The sequence below is a fragment of the Corythoichthys intestinalis genome, chromosome 5, assembly GCF_030265065.1.
Source record: "Corythoichthys intestinalis isolate RoL2023-P3 chromosome 5, ASM3026506v1, whole genome shotgun sequence".
In the NCBI taxonomy this organism is placed as follows: Eukaryota; Metazoa; Chordata; class Actinopteri; order Syngnathiformes; family Syngnathidae; genus Corythoichthys; species Corythoichthys intestinalis.
The window spans coordinates 56,126,922-56,139,977 of NC_080399.1; positions in this window are offsets into that span (position 1 = coordinate 56,126,922).

Sequence of the window (13,056 nt, forward strand, 5' to 3'; positions counted from 1 at the left end):
TGTTATATAACCATGTTTCACCCATAAAAAAAAAAAATAAAAAAAAAATCCAGCTGTGGCCATTCACAGCTGTGTCTTGACACTCAGTGATACATGCTACGTGGAGTTTTTGGTTCGAAACAAGGTAAGTACGCAATAATATCTCGTTAAAATCGTGGCGTCTTTAATTCTGCTCTCGCGTGCTCTCGCCTCCAATTAGGGTTTTGCTGTTTAAAAAAAATGTTTTTTCAAAAATGCCCTTCCTGTTCAAATTTTTTGTTCCCACAGAAAATCGAGATTTTAAGCTTTGCAATGATGTATCACTCACGCGATTAGGACAATTTTGAAAGTTGGCCAAATTGAGGGTCCCCGAGCAGAACTTCAAGTCACCTGAGTGTTTTCCGCCATATATATTTTATTTTTCCAGAGCAATTGCCATTTTAATAAATTAATTACACATTTAATAGCAAATGTTTGCATTTAAATCCATGGCACTTTTAGTCCCCCATACCACAGAACTATGAAATTATTAATTTGGGGGGTGAAATTAGAGACTGTGGTAAAATTACCGCATCACAGGATACAGTGAAATGGGCAGAAGCCCCATTAAAAAAATAATTTCATTATTATTTAAAGACTTATTACTACATGTATTGTTCTTTTGTTTTGTTGTCTTGTATAATTTTTTGAATACTGCTGTCATCAAATATTATTTGAACATTTTCTTGACTGCCTTTTGGACGCTGCGACGCCCCACTGGTCAGGTTTGACTTTTATTTCTATTTTTTTTTTTCCACATTGCGGTTTGAGAAATACGCCCTAGATGTGTGCTCAATTTATAGGGTGAGGGTGGGGTTTGTTCAGATATGACATCAAGATTTGAGTAAACCAAAGGTTAAGAGTATCCCTTTGCGAATAATCTTGACAATAGAAATGTCAACTTCAACAGTAAAGACCTTACTGAATTTACTGTACAACACAAACTTGCTGTTGTGCAGTGTGTCATGTGAAAAAAAATGTACAGTGTTATTTCCAAGGCTTAGTGTAAAAAAAAAACAATTCAGAGGATAAATAATTATATAGAATACTACTGTATTTGTTATCACCTTGCCCATGGGTGTTTTTTGTTGAACAGAAACTCACTACTGTAAGCAAGGAGATAAGAAGAGTTAAAACGAGGAAAGTTGATGAAGCGTACATAGCGTTTGACATTTGGCTTTCACTTTTTAATACAGTGGGAGACAAGGAAAGACTGGTCTGTTTACTATGTCTAAAAATGTTCGCAGCAAACAGCAGGAAGCAAAATCAATTAATATGTCACTTAAAGACAGTCCCCAATCACATTGACAAGTCGCTAGATTTTTTTGTCTGTGAAAACATGCCGAATATTGCCAAAACCTGTCCCGCTTTGTCAGTGTTACATCTGTAAACCAGCGAGCATTTTTTGGGGGGGCGGGGGGAATTTTTTTTTGGCATATTGTCATCAAGAGTTAATGTTGCTAACCAATTTGAATTTATGATTATATTTTATTTTATTCAATTTTATTTTTCAGAATCAAATGTTCAAAAATTAACCTTGAGTGTATTGAAACAGTTTGGATGTGATTTTTTTACTTTTTATTTCAGGCAAATTGATGCGCTTTTAGTGTTTTCTGTTAAAAACAAAACAATTTAAATAAAGTTGTACTTCATTGTAAGTTGTTTTGTATGACTTTTTCTTTGTTATTAAGAAGACCCAATTTTATGCAGAGGTATACTTATAATAATAATAATTTTAATATTGCACAAGTAAAAAGTGGCTTGCAAAAAGAAATGGTAAATGGTGTTACACTTATATAGCGCTTTTCCACCTTTCAAGGCGCTCAAAGGTATAAAATCTAAATAGTATAGAATATGTATGAGGTATTCCTATGTTCAGGCAGTGCAAATAATTGTAGTGAAGTAGCAGCAGTTGACAGTGAAGGCATTGAATATTGCAAAAATAAAAATCTCGAAAGTGGCTTGCAAGAATATAAGTAAAAAATCTAAATAGTATAAAATATGTATGAGGTAGTCCTATGTTCAGGCAGTGCAAATAATTGAAGTGAAGTGGCAGCAGTTGACATGGAAGGCATTGAATATTGCAGATTAATATTGCACGCAAATAAGTATTGCACATAGAATATGTGTGAATAAAAGTTAAGTTGCAGAAATTGACAGTGATGCATTGAATATTGCACTTAGTAAGTATTGCACGTAGTGTATTGCATGTAAATAAATATTGGAATATTAGACAAATCATAGTATTCATAGTGGCGACAGAGAGTTAGGAGGGCGCGAAACGTTCACGTCTTCCTGGGCGTAACAGTAAATAATTGAGAAGCACTGGGTTGGAGAGAAAATTTAAAATCTCTTCGTGAATACACAGAAGCACTAAAAGACAACAATTAGCAGCCCAGCATGATAGCAACATTACACTCTCACACTATACTGTACTGTACTGTACTATACTATACTATGCTATATATTATACTGTTAAACATTGACAAAAATTATTACTTATCACACAAAAAAAGTGGTCCTGTTTTATTTAAATAGCATTTTGATTTCCCCCATGGTGTAAATTCTACACTTTATTCATTATAAGGGCATTACGATGAAATCTCCCTTCCATCTACAAAAGGAGCCCATCATTAAAAGTGCAGCTGATTTGCTGAGCACCTGACCTGCTGGGAAATGCGACACTTTAACCAAAAGTTCTTTCAAAGGGAGAGAACGAGAAATTATTATGTTCAAAGCATTTTATTCCTTCACAAAATCCCTCTTTTGTATTGAAGTTGAGCAGATGGTTCTCTGGGAGGGAAAATGGACATCAGCAGAACTAATTTCTCCTCCTGGGTCAAAAAACAGAACAGACTGCTTCTCGATTCTTAACAAACGTAACAGCTGTTCGTGAATTAAACACCAGTCAAGACTCATTTTAAAGCTCTTAGCCTGTAGAAGTCCTCAAACATGAACCCTCCCCTATAAGTGCCTTAACTGATAACGCATGCAAAGAAGGTCACACCACTGAGGCTGTGTCTTTGGGGATACCATAGCTGTTTAATACCAATGCCAATGCATTAACCCTTGATTATTGTTAACGAACAAATGGACTGGGCGACGTTTTACAAGGATTCTCAAATTGATGATAAGAAAATAAAATACATGGTCCTAATATGTAAAAGTTGTATTGATTTAAACAATAACAAAACCACATTTTCTTGATATAATTCATGAATGAGATTTCTTCACTCACAATAACATAAAGAATGATCATCTCATTCAACGTTGGATGACTTTCAGAAAATCTGACTGCTTTTTTTTTTGTTCAACTTCATGCAACATCTGAGCAATAGCCTTGAATTGTGTAATATTACAGTCACCAAAATTGTGTATCGGAAAAGGAATTACAACAATAAAGCAATAGAGAGATAACACACATATTAATATATTTATGTATTGTATAATTAGTCTTCATAATATAAGATTTTTTTGTTTTATTAATCTTGATTAATCACATTTGTCGCAATAAAAAACAAAAAGGTACTTCTCATTTTAAAACCGTTTTTATGGAGGACTAAATCAATATTGTCAACTCTGGAAAAATGTATTTAAATGCAATTCCATTGTAAATAATAGTGAAACAAATAACCCGGAGCAAATACTGAAAGCGCCGAAATTTAAGTACAGTGATCCCTTGATCCCTCAATTTTCGTAGTTTATGGGACCCCTTCCCCCCTCAAAACCCCCCCGAAGTACAGCTTATTTACATTAAAAACAGTTTTTTTGTTTGCTCCTCAAGTCCTCAGACAGTTCTTTGGTCTTCTTTCTTTTCTCCATGCTCAATGTGGTACACACAAGGAAACAGGACAGAGGTTGAGTCAACTTTAATCTATTTTAATTGGCTGCAAGTGTGATTTTGTTATTGCCACTACCTGTTGTGTGCCCCAGGTGAGTAACAGGTGCTGTTAATTACACAAATTAGAGAAGCATCACATGATTTTTCAAAGGGTGACAAAATATATATATAAATATATATATATACACATATATAAAATCACAGCTTAAAAATTAATTAATCGTAATTAATTGCAATTCGAACCATCTCTAAAATATGCTATACTTTTCTGTAAATTATTGTTGGAATGGAAAGATAAGACACAAGACGGAAATAAACATTCAACATACTGTACAAAAGTACTATATTTGTTATTATAACAATAAATAACAATATATAACATAACATATATAACAATATAACAATAAATCCACAAGATGGCATTAACATTATTAACATTCTTTCTGTTAAAGGGATCCACGGATAGAAAGACTTGTAGTTCTTAAACGATAAATGTGAGTACAAGTTATAGTAATTTTATATTAAAACCCCTCTTAATAATCCCTGTTTCCATTGTACGTCACGTTCGAGTGTTGACTTCACAATGCACGAGACCTCTGATAGTTTGTATATTGTGACTAAATATTGCCATCTAGTGTATTTGTTGAGCTAAACGAAATGTTTGAATCGAGTTTGACCAAAATTTGAGTAAGTTTTATATGTATTTTGCATAGTTATTTCGATTGGGAATGCCAGTTCTCTTTGCATTGAGCGCTTTTCTTTTTGTGAACATTATTTTTTTGAGAGATAGGAACATTATTTTTGTTGTGCTTTCACTAAATGATACTGAAGCGACTTAACTGTTCCGCCCAAGTGCATGATAGGAAGTTGGGCAACCATGACTGTCAGTGGTGGCTGCAAATGTTATACAGTATGTTCTGCATTGTGTTCAATTAAGTGTGTTAAGAATTAGATCGTCTCCTGTGAGAGATTGGAATATTATTTTTCTTGTGCTTTCACTATATGATACTGTAGTAGCTTAACTGTACCGCCCAAATGCATGATGGGAAGTTGGGCAACCATGACTGTCAATGGTGGCTGCAAATGGTATACAGTATGTCCTGCGTTGTGTTCAGGTAAGTGTGTTAAGAAAAAGATTGTTTCCTGCCATTCTTCCGCTCATCATTTCCCACAATACTTATATTTGTTGTGACAGAATTGCCAAAGCTTAAGCATATTAAAGGCCCGGTCCAATGAATGCCTGTGTCCTCTCGCATTCCTCTGCCTTTTCAATCTCAATGTGCTAAAACGGCTTCTTTGTAAACGGTTTGAGGCAAAGCATGGATATTCCGTGCATGCGTTAATTGCGTCAAATATTGTAACGTGATTAATTAAAAAAAAAAAAAAAAAAAATTACCGCCTGTTAACGCGATAAATAAACTTGGTTTTGTTATGCTTTTTTTTGGTGTGTTCATTGTATTCATTGGGATTTAACAGCATTGAAAAGAGATCTTTTCCCCTCAGAGTATAATTTTATTTCCCAAAGTTTAAATGAAAAAAAAAAAAAAAAAAAAAAGCAAAAAAACCCCTCATATGTATATATATATATATATGTATGTGTGTATTTTTAAAATGTTTTTTTAAGCACCACAAATGTAATAATTATGATATAAATTATAAACATATAAAGGAAAAATGATCTGTACATGTGTACATGCTACATGCATATATCTTAACAATTTTAAATAGAATACTGTATTCATTATTATCTTTTTTTTAACTAAAAACAAAAAACTGCAATTGACTGAGGGTGTGAAGTTTGAAGTGCGATGTAGCATGGAATAACTGTACAATTTTTTTCAGAACACTGTTGCGTTCAAATGATAAAAATAACAAATTCGGCATGGCGTGACATCTTTTTTTCTTTGGGTAAAACAACTAAAAACAGAAATGTTCATTTAAAAGGCCTAAAATTCACACTATATTCGCTGAATCAGGAGTTCCGTATTGGTGTGTATGAGTATGAATATATGAAAATTGTAATTATTACAGAGCAAAAAATATAGATTAATAAAAAACAAAACAAAAAAAACCCCCTCTTTTTAAACTAATAATTAACAAATGAATGAAAGTTACTACACAGTATTCATGTTTTCGCTTACTATGTTTCTTTCTCTCTCTTACTCTGTTTCACTTTCTCTCCCCTAGAGCATCTGTTTTCAGGCGGTGTGGAACAGAGTGGATTAGTGGGGCCCAGGGTGTCGAAGAGCAGCGACAAGCATTAAAACCATATTAACTTTCCATTAAACATCAGCTCACTGTGTAGTGGCTGAGAGAGACAAGCTTGCGAACAAAGCTGCTTAGACAGCGACAGAGAGACAGAGTCCTCCTCAATGCACCTGTTCTCTCAATGAAAAAAATATTTTCACTGAAAAACAAGTACAATGCGTATTTTTTACAAGTTGTGATATACAAAAATACAGAGTGAATTTAGTTTTATTTACAGGTTATGAACCATTTAAAGGGAAGTCATTTGAACTCATTGGCTGTCATCAGAGCTAGGTAGTAATGTGTTACATTTACTTGAGTAACTTTATGAGAAAACATGTTTCTTAGAGTAGTTTTACCAAGCAAAATTTTTTATTTTTACTTGAGTAGATATGTGAAGAAGAAAAAGTACTCTTACTCCACTATTTTAGGCTGCACTAGAGTTACATTTTTCCTATTTATTCTTCATATTGAGTATATTTGCCAGAGATGCTGACAGTGGCTATCTCAGTTTCACCAATGAGAAGTCACAACAAAACCCACATGACTCCCGTACACCAATCAGAGGTAACAATATTTCTTCCCCAAAAGAGGGCACTCAGACTCTTTGGATGGGTGATTAATCATAGTGTTGTTCTGGTCTGAATTCAATGATTTTTGTGTCATCTTTTTGGCCTAATATGGTAATACAATAGGTTATATTACAGTATAATAATAGCAGTTCATAGAGATGAAGTGCTGGGAAAAAAAAATTTCACCATTTTTTAAAAAACAGATATTGTAAGCAGTTGCTCACAATGTTACTCATTGCTTGAGTGTTCTTTTCAATTAATACTTTTTACTTGTATAGTACTTGAGTAAATTTTTGGATGACTACTTTCACTTGAATATTATTATTTAGAAATAACACTACTCTTACTTGAGTAAAATATTTGGCGACTCTACCCACCTTTGGCTGTCATTGACAGGGCTCACAGTGACTGATCACCCTCCCAGTCAAAATTGATTGGACGTCTAGTGCCGCCAATGGCACTGAAATTTAGTGTGATTGCGGGCCTTAGCAAGAGTGTAGATATATTTTTCAATATGCAGGTGAGGCTCTGAATCTCCTGCCTCTCCTGTCTCTGCTCTGGCTGTTTTGATTAGAAAAACATCACACAAGCGTCATGGATACGTCATTCAAGAAAAGTTTAGGACAAGTGACTAATTTTGGTAATAAAAAAAAAATGTATATATTATTGTATTGTAGTGTCAACAAGGAAACACCAACTTGATAATGCACACTCAGAAGGAACGCAGTACATTATTTTCAATTACCGTATTTTTCGGACTATAAGTCGCACCTGAGTATAGGTCGCACCAGCCTAAAAATGCGCAATGAAGAGAAAAAAAACAAAACATCTAAGTCGCACTGGAGTATAAGTCACATTTTTGGGGGAAATTTACTTGATAAAATCCAACACATAGAACAGATATGTCATCTTGAAAGACAATTTTAAATAAAAATACAATGGAGAGCAACATGTTGAATAAGTGTACAGTATGATAATGCTATATGATGCATGAACAACGAAATGCGAACGTGGCCGGATGTTAACGTAACATAGCTATTAAGAGTTATTCAGATAACTATAGCATAAAAAACATGCTAACAAGTTCACAAAACCATCAGTGTAACTCCAAAACACCGAAACAATATGTGAAATGATATAATAATGTGTTGATAATTTCACACATAAATCGCTCTAGAGCATAAGTCGCACCCCCAGTCAAACTATGAAAAAAACTGCGACTTATAGTCCGAAAAATATGGTAATTTTACCCACCTGGACGCCACGAACTGTATGTAAAAAAAAGTTACTGAGAGTTTAAGATGACGCTCGCCATGCTAAATGCTAATGCTATCAAGAACGCGAATGCTATGCTAAAGCTCTGAGTCACCGAGCCAATCATCATCGCATCATCCTCCCACTCTGCTCTCTCCCAGGTAGCTGTGACAAAATCAGACAACTTGCACTTCATTCAACCAAATTGTAGTAACACGCCCCTACACATCCTCAGTAAAGGGTGTTGCAAAGATGTGAGAATTAATTAGTTAACTCAATACTGAAAAAAAACAACACGGTCTGTTATACTCTAAAGCAGCGGTGTCCAAACTTTTTGCAAAGGGTGCCAGATTTGGTGTGGAAAAAATGTGGGGGGGCGACCTTGGCTGACGTCCTTTAAGTAGAACAATATATTTAAGCAAGTTTTAGCAAGCCATTCTGTGTGTCACATTTGCTTTATTATTTTTTTGAATTAATAATTTCAACAATCTCGCAACTAGCCTTTGTGGCGTTCTCTTTCGACTCTCGGGCTCTTGCGAAATACTGCAGGTGTGAAATTAAACTGGCTTCAATTTCTCACTGCGTATCTTCCCTGTAATCTTGTCGTACATGTCAGCGTGTCTCGTTGGGTAATATCGAACATCGAACTCTTTAAAAACAGCAACTGCTGTACCACCCAAAATAAAATTCTATTTTACCCTAAGATTATTCAGAGAACTCTAGCGAGCAATTGGCTATTCATACTCACTGCTTCAATAATTCAGTCCCCGGATGGCACCAACATTTCACTGTGAAATGTTCATTGGCTAACCCCATGAATTTTCATCGGTGTCAGAGTGTGAGAACATCCTTTGCCTGAATTCAAGCTTACAACAAAAGTAAAAGTGCACCAAAGCAATTAGACTATGCCGCAGACAAATATGAGAAGTAGCATGCCTTCGTGTCCCCATCATTGGGGTTCTTGTGACACATAGCATGCTCATTAGTTGCAGATTGGTCATGGGAGCTAAGAGCATCACATCACTGCAACACAATCTCTGCCGTTAGAAGAGCAGCCATTCTTCAATTCAAAGAGCCATTCTGCTCTAATCTCATTGGAGTCTCATAATGTTCTACGGCCTTTTAGTGATGCTCTTAAAGCACCTGGCAGGTTGTTTAGAGGGGAGCTTGTAAATGTCCGTGGTTAAAATGGGCCCTGGGGTTCAAACACAAGCCAAACACTACACAGGCAGAAGGAGGGGCACCGATTTGCTTGTCAAGTTTAGTTTGCGTTTTAGTTTTTCAATAGAGTGGCGTTAGTGACACACTTCTTACAACAGCTCATTTCTTTACATCACTCATGCGGTCTTATCACTCGTGCTTTGGGAAAACCACATAGTTTTTTTCTAATAGTGATTGCACATTTTCTGGAATCTATGAAAGTCAGTTGGAATAGGCTCCGGCACACTCATGGCTCAAGTGAGGGTAAGCAGTACAGAACATGGATGGATATTTAGTATTTAGACATGTTTTTTTTTTTTTTCTTGACCTTTGTTTAGTTGCAAAAATTGACCAAAATGCTCATTGCGTATCAGTTCCACAGGAGGTATTTGGATTCCTGTAAAAGATTGGCGTACATTCCCTCAACCTGCAAAATATTTAGAAACACTCATTTAAAAAACTTCACCTGAAATGATCCCGATTTAATTAATTTTTTTTTTTAAATAAACAACCACATACAACTTTAATATTCTCACATTTAATTGATGGTTGCTTTGCATGTAATGCAAAAGCAAGCATCTATGTTATTCGTTTTTGTTTTCAATGGCATTTCTTCGGCGCGTCGCACAGCCCAAACTGTTCGGCTTTCAAATACCGAAATGACCGGAATTCTCGTCTGCGCAGAGAATTTTTCGATTGACTCCCCCAAAAATTACCGTTCGCGCCAAATTGTGGGTTTTATGAAGGTATCTAGTCCTACAATGTTTATCATTTTCACATAAATCATACATAAAAAATTTCAGGAAGATAAAGGGCATAAAAGTTGTATACAGCACCCAAGTAAGTCGATGCCATTGACAGCCATGCACGTCTATGCCATTGACAGCGATGTACGTCCTTGCCAATAACAGCCATGTATGTCAATGCCATTGAAAGCCATATATCTCAATTCTATTCAGGAGTGTTCCTGACCAATTTGTTACCCTGAGCAACATATTTGCTGGTGCCTCCCCCCAAGCAACAATATAGTGGTATGAAAAAGTATCTGAAACGTTTGGAAATTCTCACATTTCTGCATGAAATCACCATCAAATGTGATCTGAGCTTTGTCAAAATCACACAGATGTAAAAACATCGTCTGCTTTAACTAAAACCACCCAAACTTTTATAGGTTTTCATATTTTAATGAGGCTAGCATGCAAACAATGAAAGAAGGGGGAAAATAAGTAAGTGAACCCTCTGCCTAAGGAGTCTTAAAGAGAAATTAAAACCCATTTTTACCAAACAATTTAAGTCAGGTGTTTGCCCAATCACTGATGAATGGTTTAAAGCTGCACTGCCCGTTTATAAAACACACACCTGGTAAGTATTGTCTTGATTAGAAGCATTGTCTGATGTGCATCATGGCTTGGTCAAAAGAGCTGTCTGAAGACCTGTGATCAAGGATTGATTTGTATAAAGCTGGGAAAGGATACAAAACCATCTCTAAAAGTCTGGATGTTCATCAATCCACTGTCAGAGAAGTTGTCCAAAGTTTGGCGCTGTTGCTTCTTTCCCAAGGAGTGGCCGTCCACCAAAGATGACGCCAAGAGTTCAGCGCAGAATACTCAGAGTGTCTGCTCAAGACTTACAGAAATCACTAGGACAGTCCAATATCTCTGTGCACACATCAACTATATGTAAAACTGTGGCCAAGAATGATGTTCATGGGAGGACTCCACAGAGGAAGCCACTGCTGTCTAAAAAAGCATTGTTGTTCATTTAATGTGTGCAAAAAGGGCACTTGGACACTCCACAGAAGTTTTGGCAAAATATTTTGTGGACTGATCAAACCAAAGTTTAATTGTTTGGGACTAACACACAATCTCATGTGTGGAGGAAAAATGGAACAGCTCAGCAACATCAACATCACATCATGATTTGGGGCGGTTTGCTGCCTCAGGGCCTGGACAACTTGCAATCATTAATGGAAGAATGAATTCAAAATGTTATCGGGATATTTTGCAGGAAAACCTGAGGCCCTCTGTCAGATAGTTGAAGCTAAAAAGAGGATGGATGCTGCAACAATACACTAATCCAAAACACAGAAGTAAATCAACTTCAGAATGGTTTCAAATGAACAAAATACATGTTCTGGAGTGGCCAAGTTAAAGTCCAGATTTTAACCCCATTGAGATGCTGTGGCATGACTTAAAGACAGCCATTCTTGCCAGACATCCCAGGAATCTGACTGAACTACAGCAGTTTTGTAGAGAAAAATGGGCCAAGACTAGTCCTGATCGATGTGCCAGACTGATCTGCAGCTACAGGAAGCGTCTGGTTGAAGTTATTGCTGCCAAAGGGGGGGGGGGGGGGGGGGGCACAAAATATTTAATGTGATGGTTCACTTACTAATTTCCCCAACTTCTGTCATTGTTTGCATCCTATCCTCATTAAAATTTGAAAACCTATAAATGTTTTGGTGGTCTAAAGCAGACATTTTTTTTCATCTGTGTGATTTTGACAAAGATCAGATCACATTTGGTGGTGATTTTATGCAGAAATGAGAGAAATTCTAAATGGTTCAGGTACTTTTTCATACCACAGTAGCTATTTCACCACAAATATTTAAACACCCACACTGTAAGCCTTTCTCCACTGGCAGTTTGTGTGTGGGAAAGTAATAGATATGGTGGGCTTGGACTTGGTGCTGATGTGGATAAGGTGGCTGTAAAAGACAGCCCGGGATCTAGAGAGGTTGAAGTAAAAGATTTCAGAAGAGCATCTACAAAGAGAAGAAAGTGGGATTTTACATTGTATTCGTCAAATAGCTGTTGATTGTGAAACCGGCATGATACAACAATAATCGGGCCTAACTTTAGCAGCCTACTGTACCTGGCTCAATCAGGTGCTCAGATCCCGGCCACTAACTTTGATGAGCAAGGCTGAAAAACAAAATAAATTCATGAAGCACTGCAACTACACAGGACCATCCAATAATAGTGAATTAAATAATATATGATGATAAAAAAAGTTAAATTGAAATTTTTTTTACATGAATGGAATTGCCATTTTAATGAATTAATGACACTTTTAATAACAAATGTTTGCATTTACAATAAATCCATGGCACTTTTATTCCCTCATTATTATCCCCTAAAATTATTAATTGCATATTTTATAGGGTATTTATCTAAGTAACCTTGGCACTTTTAGACAAGGCTAATTTGTTTGAATAGCACAACTTAACACAAGTTGAAAGTGCTTCATGTCACATGAAAATCAGCAAGACACAATTTTAGTCCCCCATACACTTTGTCCATCTTTCTATAAACTGGGAGGGGGAGTAAATTTAAGTGACACTATGGACAGGAAGAGGAAGAAAGCACATGCAAACGCAGAGAGTGAGGCGGCAAGCTAAGCAGTTAGCCACTGTATTGCCTAGTTTTTCTTATTTCAATGCAATAGTTTTTCTTCAATTCATCAAATATTTCACTGTTTGCAGTGGGTGTAATTTTTAAACTTGAACTTTTGAAATCAGTAAATACTATTACCGCCTTCAAAACGTTCTTTCCCAGTGAAGGAGCCAATATTTATGATAGTTGGTGACCATCCTTATTTTGACTGTCTATCACAGGGGTGTACAAACTTTTTGCAAAGGGGGCCGGATTTGGTGTGGTAAAAATGTGGGGAGCCGACCTTGGCTGACGTCCTTTACGTAGAACAATATATTTAAGCAAATTTTAGCAAGCCATTCTTTGCGTCACTTTTTCTTTATTATTATTTTTTGGAATTCATAATTTCAACAATCTCATAACTAGCCTTTGTGGCGTTCTCTTTCGACTCTCGGGCTCTTGCGAAATACTGCAGGTGTGAAATTAAACTGGCTTCAATTTCTCACTGCGTATCTTCCCTGTAATCTTGTCGTACATGTCAGCATGTCTT